Source organism: Meleagris gallopavo, chromosome 5, assembly GCF_905368555.1.
Source record: "Meleagris gallopavo chromosome 5, MGAL_WU_HG_1.1, whole genome shotgun sequence".
Taxonomy (NCBI): domain Eukaryota; kingdom Metazoa; phylum Chordata; class Aves; order Galliformes; family Phasianidae; genus Meleagris; species Meleagris gallopavo.
Window position 1 is genome coordinate 31,534,994 of NC_139408.1, and position 13,496 is coordinate 31,548,489.

Consider the following 13,496-nt stretch of genomic DNA (forward strand, 5'->3'; position numbering starts at 1 on the left):
TTTTATGCATATCCTCAATAATTTCTGCAGAAGACAAGTTTCTTGAACTCTAGGATAAAATTTGTGAAAAAAATGATGTTCTTAAAGCAGCAGTTGGGCCTCTAAAGATATCAACAATTTACCCTGTAGTGCTCAAAAAATCTTTATTGAACTGATGCCTGTGGGTGTCTAAATCTGCTAAACATCTATGTTTTTTGCAACTAGTACTCCTATACCGTCTCGTTAGGCAAATGCTGAAAAACCTACACTTTCAAAATATCAGGAAGAGTATCAACACCCCAAGCTCTGTGCAATTCACAGATTAATTTCACAACCCTGTCTGTGGGTCTGTAAGTATTACTTATTCTTAGCTGTCAATAATTGGCTAAAGTGATTTAAATTATTCTGGTTAGAAGTTTAGTTTTGCACCTGTACTTCAATTCAAAGATGACTTACACACATGAGATTGTTATAAAATAACGAGTCATCTGCTAATTATTTTTGACATCTAGGGAAATAAAAATATATGAATGTTTCCAGTATTAATAGAATTGGCCTATTCTTATGAAATTCAAAAACACCAAACGGACGTGATTGCTTGAAAAATTGGCACAAATTCTCACTTCCATCTTTGAAATAGTGCAGGTATTTTCTGCATCTAACTTCTATGAAGACAAGTATAACCTGCAAATCTGTCTTTGTATAATTGCATGTAAGCAGTGTTTGACCTACCTTACTTTAAATGCCTTTCTGCAAAATGCATGCTAACTACACATGCTATCAAATATAGTCTTTGGCCGACCACATGCTGTGTAAGGGTACCAGTGAAATACTTCATAAACAGACAGAATGCAAACATGCACAAACACACAAATCACTAATGCCATAAACAACCTCAAGCACAGTACAAACAAAATGCATGCCAAGAAACCTGCTTAAAAATGTGTAGTATAGAAAAATACAGTGTCTGAAAATGTATTTGACTGTTTATTATACACAAAGCAAAACGACGCAAAATACATGGTGGCCCTTGAATGGCTCCTGACAAGCCCTAGATTTATTCACCGTCTCTTCCACTGATATGTTATTTATGATTATGACTTGTCCATGGACAAATCACCTGATAAGAATAGGCAACATATTCATGGTATATGATCATGTGTCCCTGCACGCTTATTAAATATACAAAGAACAAACAAACAAACCAAACCAAACCAAAACAAAACAAACAAAAAAGCCAACCAAAAAGTAACAATGTTGACCTAATTTATTTCTGATATGAGTCTAGTTACTCAAATAACACTTTAATATCACTTTGCACCTGCAGGTAAATTCCCTTCTATATAGAATTAAAATACAGAAATTTTTTGGTGTATACAGGGGTTGCAACCATGCATTTGAAACCACTTGATGTCTCACAATGGCATCCCAATGAAAAACATTCAATCACTTAGCTTGGCATGCTGCTGCCATGTGAATCCCTCAGCCCAAGGCTGGCAGGCAAATTGGCTGCAGACAAGATGGAATAGAAGTTTTTAGTGAAAATGGGATAAGGTTGTTGTTAAGTAGGAAATGCAGAGAAGATGTCAGAGCTCTGAACCTGCCCCTTGGCAGAAGTTAGGTCTGGGTGCTGGAGTTGAGCCTGAGGTTTCTTCCCTTCAGTTAAGACCAATTTAGCCCCTAGGCTTAAGACAGGAATGGCACAAGGTGAAAGTTCATAAAATCTACTTCCCAGATTCTTTCCCTACTCACAAGCAGCATCACAGTAGTGTATCTGGCTTTGCATTGCATATTTAATGAATGGCCAAATGTGCAACGAATAACTGTAGTGTTCTCCTTGTTGGAGCTCTAACTGCATTTTTTTCTTCTCACACAGATGCTTATTTTCCGAAGAAAAAGTAGGAACATTGTGATCTTCCTTTGCAAAATTCAGTAATGCTAACAAAAGTTTTGGAGGAAAAACTGGTTGAAGATGATAAATAAAAAGATGGATAGGTAGTACATATCTGTGTTCTGAAAGGTAAGGATAATACTCCAGTAGTTACAATACCTAGCTGGACACAGGTCATCTAGCTTGGATTTCATTGAGAAAATGAATGGGTCAGACTCAAGAGGTCAGAAAGTGAGCTGGCTGGTAAGAGGTGCTGAGAAGAGATGGAAGGGCCAGACACTGCCAAGATCTGATCACAGATTCTCCAGGCTTCCTACAAGTTTTAAGAGACACTGAGGTAGAAGACCTCCTGGAGCATGTCAGCTTAGGAATCAGTACTAAGCAGCATGAGAACTTCTAAGGAGCACAATGAAAAAATATGAATTTTCTCAAAGTAAGCTAGTATCAGAAAATGACTATGTAAAACTGAACTAGTTTCAGGGATGATTAAACAAGCTATGATATGGCTATTTACTAGAACTATTTACTAGCTCTGATGACTCACACTAGGGCAACTTCGCCAGCTGTCCATCCAGATACCAGAAGTCACTACTCCCATTGTGGAGACAGATGTTCCCCAGATACTCTTGTTTGTTATTGAGCTTATTAAAATAAGAGCAATTAGTGTTCTTACAAGTAATACAGAACATTATATCCCAGATTAGATGAATGGTGCTACGCAACCTCTTTAGCCATACTGTTTGGCATATGCCCCAAGAGAATTATCATTATCAGCTACGTATTTAAATTCGACAAATACCATGAAACTTCATTACCAGATTTCACTGATTAAAATAATCAAATTTTAAATCAATTAAATTGAGTGTAACTTTTGCCTTATAGCTCAGCCCTTGAAAAACCACTTGTTAATTGCATTATTTACTTTTCTTTGTTTTTATTAACACATACTGAATCTGAACCTGAACAAACAGTAAGATATTCATCCTTTGTGAAATTTTCATTAAAGGAATCAGCATGTGCCAAAAACATATTTCTGAGTACTCCAGAAAGCCTTAAGAAGGTGACAAACTAAGCTACCACTGATATTTTAAAATTTAAACATAGACACAAAAAATATTTTAAACCAGGAGGACATGGAAAAAAGCAGTATTTCCTAACAATTTTTCAATTCTTTTTCTAAATCAGAGTAAACCAAACAACTATTTCCTTTTTCTTTACCCTTCTGCTCCTGCCTACACACAGCTTTAAATGTTCTCTTTTATTATCTGTATATTTGTATCAAATCTGTGCATTTTGACTGGAGACTGTCTGCCTCTGAAGAATACTGATTAAGATGAACTATGTACGCCTGACCATTTCCAGCAACAGCAAGTTTCCTTCAATTTTTCATTACAATTAAGGATATGCTTGATATACTTAGGACCATCAACAGTATTGCTTTCTAATTGAGATTTGCAAATTTGCTGGCTAGGACAAAATTCAATATTTTGGTAAATTTAGAAAGGCCTTTCTCCTCTTGGTGCTAGAGTTCTGATTCACAAGGGTTTTTTTTGTTTTTTTTTGATGGGGCATTGTGTTGTTTTGTTTTGTTTTCCTCAGGATAAAGATTTTGCTAGAAATATGATTATTTCATTCTTTCTTTTAACTGGTTAGTATTTGCCAAAATTCTTCTATAGAAGCAGTCCTCAATTGTTACAATTAAGCAAGTTTAGTTAATTTAAAAAACAAAATTAAAAAGCTTCTAAACCTTTGGTTTCAGCATGAGTGAGTATTATCTGCCTGAAACCATGCCTGAGAAGGTTTCGGCTGTGGTGGTAGAAATCCCTTGACACAAGATTAGACTTTGTGTGAGAAGGGGATATTCAAGTTCCTTCATGATAACTGACCATGACGTAGTGATTAAAGATGTTGGCTGACCTGACAGCTCTGGAGCTCTGTCACAGAAAATATAGTTGTGGCCAGAAGCCTTTAAACCCACATACTTGTCTGTATGTATTTATTAATGTCGTCACTTGTGGCAATTGCAATATATAGTTTTAAAAAATAATGTTCTATTTTTTTATTTTAAAATGGGATTATAAAGTCCAAATGTTTACTTAGAAATTAAACATTTTGGTATCTGAGGATAAATTGGCAGTGGAAAAACTAACCTACACCAGATGGCAGAGGTTAAAGAAATACTATAAAATATGGCTTCTATTCATACAGTTCTCAGACAAACAGAACCCTAAGCAGAAAAAAAACTGTGAAAGTGGAAAACCTTTTCATTTGCTTACATTTCTCTTTGCTACTCGGCAAACCTGAGAGGTATTGTATCATCACGTATCAAGAAAGTAATATGCCAGATTGTTGTAACAGGTGGAATATGTTTGTTTGTAACACGTTGAATCTGAAATAAAGAAAGGACCAAAGTTACTAAAAGGTTCTACAAAAACATTTACAAAATGTAAGCACCTCGTTTTTGTACCTGCACAGCTTACTGAGAAAATTAGAATGTGAGTCAATAGCTCCATGTTGCACACAAAATATAAAACCAAAACTCTTAATTTTTTCCTGGTTCAGTTAATTATGTTGGGTGAAAACATATGCTAAGGAGATAGTTTTACATTTGTATTTTTAATTAACCATTTCATAAATATTAAAAAAAAAAAATAGAAGTTAAATATGGTTTTTATCTAGACTTTATCCTATATATTCTTTAAACTTCACCCTTACTTCCTTACTTTTTTGTTTGTTTGTTTTTGTTTGTTTGTTTGTTGCATTTGTTTCTGAAGGTTTCTAAAATAACAACTTTTTTGGTACATCAATATATTTGACATTGCCTCCTTACATTGCAATTTAGATTCATTTTTATATTTTTATAACTTCAAAAACAAACAAACACTGTAAAACCCAGTCTGCAAAGCAAAATGTGTTATATATCCTATATTCTTATAATATATAAAGATACGTAAAGTTAAAAAAAAAAAAAAAAAAGTGAGGAAAAATAACTGATGTGAACTTGGGCACAGTGGACCATGCTGTCAAAAGTATTCAGCTGTCAAAAATGCAGATGGCATAAATGCACAGCAACAGATCAGTTATCAGAGTTCTGTTTAATAGAAGCTATTGTGTGGATTTTTGTAATTGATTTAGGTTCCTAAAAATATGGGTGGGTGGCCAATAACTGCTTCAAGGATGCATAAATATTTCTTGAAAATTCTGTTTATCTGAATAGTTGAGTACTTAATACCTTGAGAGCCATAGTATGTCCAGGATGAAAATAATTGTTCTCACATGTAAATAACGGTTCAAAAGGAAAACAGCAAGTTGTCTGAGAAGGGAGAAGTTCCCTGAGATCTTGTACTTTAGTGTCCAAGAAAAAAAAAAGAGAAAGAAAAAGAGAAAGAGAAAGAAAAAGAAAAAGAAAAAGAAAAAGAAAAAGAAAAGAAAAAGAAAAAGAAAAAGAAAAAGAAAAAGAAAAAGAAAAAGAAAAAGAAAAAGAAAAAGAAAAAGAAAAAGAAAAAGAAAAAAAAGCTGAAAAGAAGGCTCAGAGCACAATGGAAACAAACGAGCAATTTGAGGCCATTCAGTAAAGGGTTTTCATATTGAAGTTTCTGTGCTACAATCACATTACTAACTAAATGGCACTACTAATGGCATTCCAAACAAGCGTTAAGAGGGGAAACAATCTATCTTGCCAATCCCACAAGTGAAACATGGAGCAGCTCTTGTGTCTTCCTTCCTGAGGACTTCCCAATAGCCAGAGGAGAATCTTGAAACTTAAAACTATCAGGATTGCTTCCTCATTCTGCCCATTCTATTTTTGCCCCATTTGTCTGTAAGAATAGCATCATTTTGGTATGAATACAAAGACCCTTAGAGATGGATAGAGTCAGTGTTCATAATAAACTCATCTCTTATTGCTAGGCAACACTGAGCAATGTGAATTTGTCACTTCTGTTTGGTGCAACTTTCAATTTCACCTCCAACTGTAACAATATAGCCTGCTATATTTTAGATGCCACTGTGGTTGGATGCCATCCCAGGAAAGATGTGAACTACTACTGACAGGGAGTGAATGACTGGCAATGGGCATAAGCAGTTTTCTGATTCTTATGCTTTGACATATAATTAATTGTTAGACTTACTCTTCTCTGAAACTCATACTTCATGATTCCCACTTGCTGACTGCCTGTTAGAAAGGCAAATGTAACATACAAATTCTCAAACAGGTGAAGTTTTGTTTGCCTGTTCACCTCTTTTCATGTAGTACTTCCTCTGTTCATATTTTTCTTGATCATTTGCCTTTTTGAAGGATGACTATGCAATTAAGATTTTAAGCATCCTGAACCAAGTGAATATCATTATTTCTAAGGCACATATAATTATTTACTTAAATAAATATGTTACTTGTGCTAAGAAATTAAGGTTCAGATTATAATAAATGCTGAACGGCCTTACACACTGATGAGAAGTACCCTTATCATCCATGACCGTATTACTGGAGTTGCTCAGGAGCTCAGATTACTGCATAATTAATACTGTAGTCACAGGTGTTTTAATAAGAAATGAACCCCCCCCACCACTCATGATAAATACATTTAATTGTGTTATATCCTATCTATTTTTTTTCTTTTTTTCTTTTTTTAAATTGGAGAAGTGATAATCTCGTTTTGAAATTTTGTGTATGATTGTCTAATCTTGGTTTTTATGACTCTGCTCTATAACATTTGAAGAATGTTAAGTCTATTTGGGGCTAGAAAAGGGAAAAAAGAGAAATTAAATCGTTATTTAGCTCATATGAGGGACAAAATATGTACTTTAGATAAAATAAACGTCTTTTAAAAAATCATCATTCTCAGCAGTCATTTCTTTAAACTTTAAGAAATATTTCATGGTGACGCTAACTACAGAAATATGTCAAACAAGTGAGAATCTTAATAATATTTTAGTCTTTGCATATTTTCTCTAACTCAGTGAAAACAAAAGGAGTTTCTGTAACTGTATGAATGAACCATGGCATGTGCGTGTTCTTTTAAGAAAGGCCAAGGGTGCAGTTCTATTTTCTTAGCTCTGCTTTCATATTTATGTGTCTCATTTCCAGCTCATTGCTGATGCCTTAGTTGCACTATCCATCAACACTTTTATCCTCCTTGTTCCTCAAAAAGAACATAAAATCCTTTTTTATGTGGTGGTAATATTATTGCAAATAAAAGCAAATACCAAAATCTTTATTAGTCTGCCAAAATAATAAACTATTTAATAAAAGCATGCTGTAAAAATAAGGTCATTTGCATCACTCAAGTTTCTTGCAGGATATACAGAGAATTATTGGTCAAAAAGTACAAACTGACAGCAATTATTTCTGTTGTTGATCTAATGCTGCCTGAAAATGGGTTAAAAAATGCAGTGAGGTTTTGCTAGTTTGCTGTCTTTAAATGTTTGTTTTTAAAGCTGTTGTATACAGAGTAGCCTGGGAGAATCAAATTTTTCAGAGCTCTTTTTTTTTTACCATTCTTCCATAACTGAAGAAGGTGAGACCATACAGAACCTTCTAGAAATCTTTAAGGCAAAACTTACAGTAACCTTTTGACTCCCATATTGCCACAGCATCTAAATACTTACCATTTTTACATTCCATATTAATTGTACTTGGTTAAGATTTAGCTCTATATTTTCGGCTTTCTCTTTTGTCATTCATGAGGACAGATCAATGCAAAGATTTTATTTAAGAACTTGGTTAAATATTTAAAGTTAGTAAAAATACACTTTTCAAAATCATGTATATAATGTCGGATTCCTTTTCTTACTGAACCACAACCTGGCCATTATTTTCTCATTGCAGTTTCTCTCCCCATCTGGCAGTTCTGCAGATATGTTACTGGTAGAGCATAGAGAAATCAGTTGCCGTGGTGAGATTTAAATATTTCTTGTGCTGCCCCTGTATACTTACCCAGAAGAACCTGCAAACAAACATTAAAGACATTAAACAAACAAACATTAAAAATAAGCTAATCTTACAAAAGTTATCCATCAGACATAAAGTATTTACCATTTGCCACAGTGTATATGTTATGGATTGATATTTAGAACTGAGTTAAAAGATTTCAGAATAGATTGTTTTGTCTATAATTATTACACTGATATTTTGTAACTATAAATCTCAAAATACTCTGCAAACTATAACTATGCCTACATTACAGATAGAGAATCTGAAATAAAAAACAGCTGAAATAGCATAAATAATCACACAAGTTATTTACCAGAGAATCAAATTTTAACATTCATATTGGTGTCCCAGTGGTGGTGTCCCAGTATTTTGAGGTATTACTGCCTCTGCTTCTTAAGTGCGGTAGGAGTGCTCCTCTTAGGTATTTAAAGGATCAGACCTATATAAAATGTAAGTATTTTTAAAAATATGTTATATATATTGAAATGAGTACTTCATGGAGCCCTGTTAGTGTATTCAGTCATGCTCTAAACCCTAAAACAGCCAGCAGTCATTCTCCACACTTCATAGACTGCAGCCTGTTGAAAGCTGAATTATCTCTTATATGAAATAATGTTTAGGATGTCATGTGATATATGCAGAGTAAACACATATATGTTAGGAGTAATCCCTTTTCTTATAATGAAGTTGAGAAAATTTGGTATTTACATATAGTAATAGGCAGTAATAGATTCAGAACTGTAAATTTCTGTCCTGCAAACATTTGAGCTGAGTTACACATTCCAATAAAGTCACCCACCTGTTTTCAAAATTAGCTAAATCAGTAGTTTCCAAAGTTGACTTGTCTGGATAGTAGACACAGCAGATGCTAGAATAGCAGCTCCCAGCTATATGTAGGACTGTGCACTTCAGCATGAAGAGCTGTTCTGTTCCCATGACAATTGAAATGCAGAATGTGCATAACAGTTTCAGAATACCCCATCACTAATCAGCAGTATGGTTTAAATTAAAAGCACTTGCACTGTATGTGCTTGGTATTTATTGGGACTGCTATGCTCTGTATACATCATTAAGAGAAACTGTACAGATGGGATTTTAAAAGACTTAGATAATTATATGAATGTTAATTAGAGCTTTGTCTAGTCAGGCTAAGATAAGAAATAAAGATATCATCAAAACACATTTTTCAAAATATTATATACTGTATTACCTGTAAAAATTAGCACAGTCACAAAGGTCTTTTAAGGATTATTTTTTAATTGAGTGGCTTAGGTACAGGTGTCAAATAATTTGTCAGTAGTGAATCAAATCAGGAAAGATTCCTGTAGGTTATAATTTGTAACTGAAAACACTATAAATAATTGAAATTCCCTTCATTTTTCATCAAAAAACAAACAAAACAACAAAGAAACAGAAAAGAGACAACGGCAACTTGCAAATAGAAATTAATGTCCACACAAGAAAAATCAGGGATAGCTGTCCCTCTGGCTTAACTACATAGGTGACTAAAGCCAGAAAATGTGTGAAATGACCCCACAGTTGACAATCTAGCTTTTCCAGCAAATCTTGGCAGATGGATATTAAAACTTCTGCTCATCTCAGCTTTTACTCCTGAAGTTGTAAAGATTCTGTACGAGTACAATGCACTGTAAAACTGTACGTTTGTGAAAGTCATACTGCTTACTCAAAGATCAGAGACCAAGTGTCCTGATTTTTGTTTTTGCCAAATTTCTTAGGCATTACAGAACCAATCAGACAATGAGGAGAGTTCTTTTTTGTTCACAATCAGTTCTTATCAATAAGGTAATCAGGAAGTATTTCAGTTCAAATCTTAAACAACCTCAAAGCATAAACACAAAGAAGTGTTGGAAAGGAACAAACATGCCCTTATACTTAGCATTTGCCCACTTGTCACTCTTAAATTCTCATCTGCTTTTCAAATGTAGTGTAATCTAATTTTTATGCATACTGTATGCTCACACAGACAGTTTCCTCATTTCAGAGTATGTTGTTTGGTAAAGGCTTTTGTACTTTTCCTTAACCTGTTTCAGAAATAGCACTGTCACCATTTGTCTCAGTAATATATAACATGATGGAAATTGACATTTTTCTATGCAGAAATGAAAAGAATATTGGTTTTATCAAAGACTGAATCGCCCCTTTCCCTCCAGTTAGATTTGAATTTGGTCACTTCAGGGCTTACTGTGTAGGATGATTTTAAGCAATGGTCCCAGTGGTTGCAGGCTCTATCACCTTATAATTGACCATGACAGGAATTATATGTCCAAAGCCAAGGGGTAGAGTGAATAGCATATGTCAGGGTCAATTACAAGGTGGAAGACCCTGCAACAAAAAAGACTGTACTGATTAGAGCAAGTTGTTGGCATGGGAGCTGACGCTTCTATGTTATTTCAAAGGGCACTGTCAAATCCATCCTTCCTTGAGGTCTCAAAATCAGAGGCATATTACGTGTCAGTCATTTGTGCTACAATGTAATAAAGTTCTGTTGGATGCTGGAAGTTACAACTGATTTGTTGCTTTCCTTGCAGTGATAAAATGTTTTAACTTTCAAAGTTAAGCTTGCTATTTTCCTAATTAGGACATACTAGCGCTCCATACTTGTTAGACCCATTGTCCCAAGAAAAAGCTTACTGTAAGATGAAAACAGTTTGAATGCAACACAGTTAAAAACTGTTTTGATTTTTTAAGTTAACATTATTTGTTCTGGCACAACTGAACACAGTAGGAATAGTGGAGTATAAAGAAAATACTCCTTTTTATTACTTAAAGCTATGTTATAAATATTTTATGACATGGGAAATTTTTTTCAGTCAAACAAATGAGCCAAAAAAAGCTGCTGTTTGCTTATTCTCCTGAAACTTCAGCAGTTTTAGCCTACTCAAATGTTCTTAATCAGTGATGAACCACAGTACCATTTAATAAATGAGTAATCATCTCAAATTATGTATCACCACAATAAGATGCTGCTGTTTAGTTTTAGATTTCATTACACAAGTTCAATTTCCTGATTCATTTCTTTAAAGCTGTTTCTTTAAACTTTTGCATCTTTTTAAAAATAGACCAGTCATTTATGCCTACATGTGATGATGGAGAAGATACTGCAGCTTAATTTCACTAACTTGACAGCTAATTTATCCCTGTTTTCAAGGGTTATTACTCTGACCACACTTCTCCAAGGTATTTTATAGCTATCAAATATATGGCTAATTCTCAATAATTTAATGCCTGTAGTTACAGAGTCAAAGTTGTTGGATGACAGACTTGCTACAAGGATTGCTGAGTGTAAACAACCTTCTCATCCTCTAGAACAGTTAATGAGAGATAATAGATTTTAGTACATAGAAATGCTCCAAAATTTCTATTTTCAGAGTCTTCATTGGCAATTAATGAAACTTCACTTGAAATACATAATCTTATATAATAGAAACTTTGTTCTGAAAATTGTACATGTAATTCTTCACAATATAAATTCATCTCTGATCCACATTTGTAACAATGTAACATTGGAAGAGCTCTCACATTTGTTTTGTATTTTAAAATGTTATGCAAATTTTAAAATTGAAATGCTTATTTCTAAAAAATCCTTTTTCTTTTCTCCACAAGTGGGAAAATGAGGATTATTTAACCTGTAAATACTTTTCCATCACAATACAAATTAAAATAAATCGGAATAGAAACTTCTACTGGCTTTTCATAAAGGCAGAGGTAACCAGATATTTTTTCCCCATTGAAAGAACTTCATTTCAAGGAGGAAAAACAGTAAAATCCCACGGATTAAAAAGAACAGGAAAAATAAAGGCAAATGGAGGATTTTGCCAGTCTCATTTGACAGTTTCCCTTGGTAGTAATTACTGTTAGTAGTTTAACTAATCAAATAAAATTTTTGAACACTGAAAACAGATGTACTCAAGGGGAAAAACTACTCAGCTTCTGATGAATACAAATTTTAACTTGTGCTAGTTTCTTCTGGAAATGGAAACAGAATGGTCATTTTCATGAAGCATGACATCAAAAGATTAATTTTTGTTTTGACTCGCTGTAGATTGGTAGATTGATTAATAAAAAGGTAGGAGTTTATCAAAAGCTTGAAAAAAGTGTCATCATATATGTACCTTTACTTATTAGTAAAGAATGTGAATAACACTGTCTTAGGCTAAATTCCCTCTCTGTTACAGTGGGTAATAAATACAGGTCTGCCTATCTCCTTGAATGCTGGAGGATGAAGGAAAGTTGCTGAACTACATAGTTCAGAAAAATACGTCAAATTATCCTGTAAAATGACAATCCTTATCAAAATTAGGAACTATAGGATTGGTTGTATATATTTTTAGTAGCATTGATATAGATAAAGCACTTAACAGCAAGAAGTCTGTAAGTCTGATAAAAGTCAGCAATTTGTGTGCAGTGCAGGAGGTGAAGACCAGATCTGAGTGAATGGCTGGAGATAGACCTGAAGTCACTGCCTAAAAAGGGGTGAACAGTATGATATAGTGTTCAAACTAATCTCAGTAGGCTGCATAATCTCAGAAATAATACCTTAGTAGCATAATTATACAGAATGCAGCAATTCAGCAAAGTAATTTATATTTGCTGAACTTGAAACAAAGACAGAATGACCTTGAGTCCCCAGATGGGGAGATACACCTTTAATAGTATGTTAGTAGAGCACATTCTTCCACCCTAGAAGTTTTTACCCCAAAAATAACTTCAGTGCATCTCACAGAAGAGTTGATAATGTCCTGTTAATGGGGAAGTAAATGGAAATTCAGAAAAGTTGTCATTGGAACTGCTGAGTCACAGCCTGAACTACTAATTGAGCACCTGGGGAAAGGACTTGGTCAGCCTTGGGAGAACAGGTGAAGGCAATTCACCTGTATGACCGGAAGGGGTGGAACCTGGCTCCACCTCTCTTAGACCCCCATTTAATGGCTGACTGCCACTCTGGAAGGATCTCTGGTTGAAGATCCCTCACTTATGGGGCCCTTTCTGCAAACCTAGATATTTGGAGATGGGTGAGCACATTTACTTTCCTCTGAAATACCATCCTATTTGCACTGGTTGCTTTATTGTTATGTTTTTGTATCACCCTTCTGCTATGCTAATCTTTCCAATTGTAACAGGCAAGAAGCTGAAGAAGCTCCACAGACAGCTCCTTAGCTAGAAAGAGAGATGTATTCTCTTTTAAAATCTAAAATAATATTTCTGTAGTAACAACTCTGAGCATTAACAGCAGTGATAATACTGCCACCTGGTATAGGAAGGAAACCCTTCTGGCTGCAGGTGGGTCACAGGGGAGCACTTCAACAGCCCAGAGCTCTCACAGGGGCTTAGCTTGGCAAGCAGAGGAAGAGATTTTTTTCAAAATCTTTGTTTTAAAATGGAAATATTCTTCTAATGCTATGTCTTCCTTATATAGAGAATTGTTACTCACTGGTGATTATAATACGAAGCCTTTTAATTAAGAACTACAGCAGTTCACCTTTAACTGCCAGTCACTGGGTAATTGGCCCTTTTCTAATAGGCACTGCAGCTCAGGTATGCTAAAGTGGCTGTTTCTCAGAATAACTTGCTGAAAATAAGTTATTTTTGGAACTCATTTATAACAGAACTTAATTAACTATTCCAGGTCATTAGGGATACTGCATTACAATTTTTAATCCTCTGTCAGGTTCC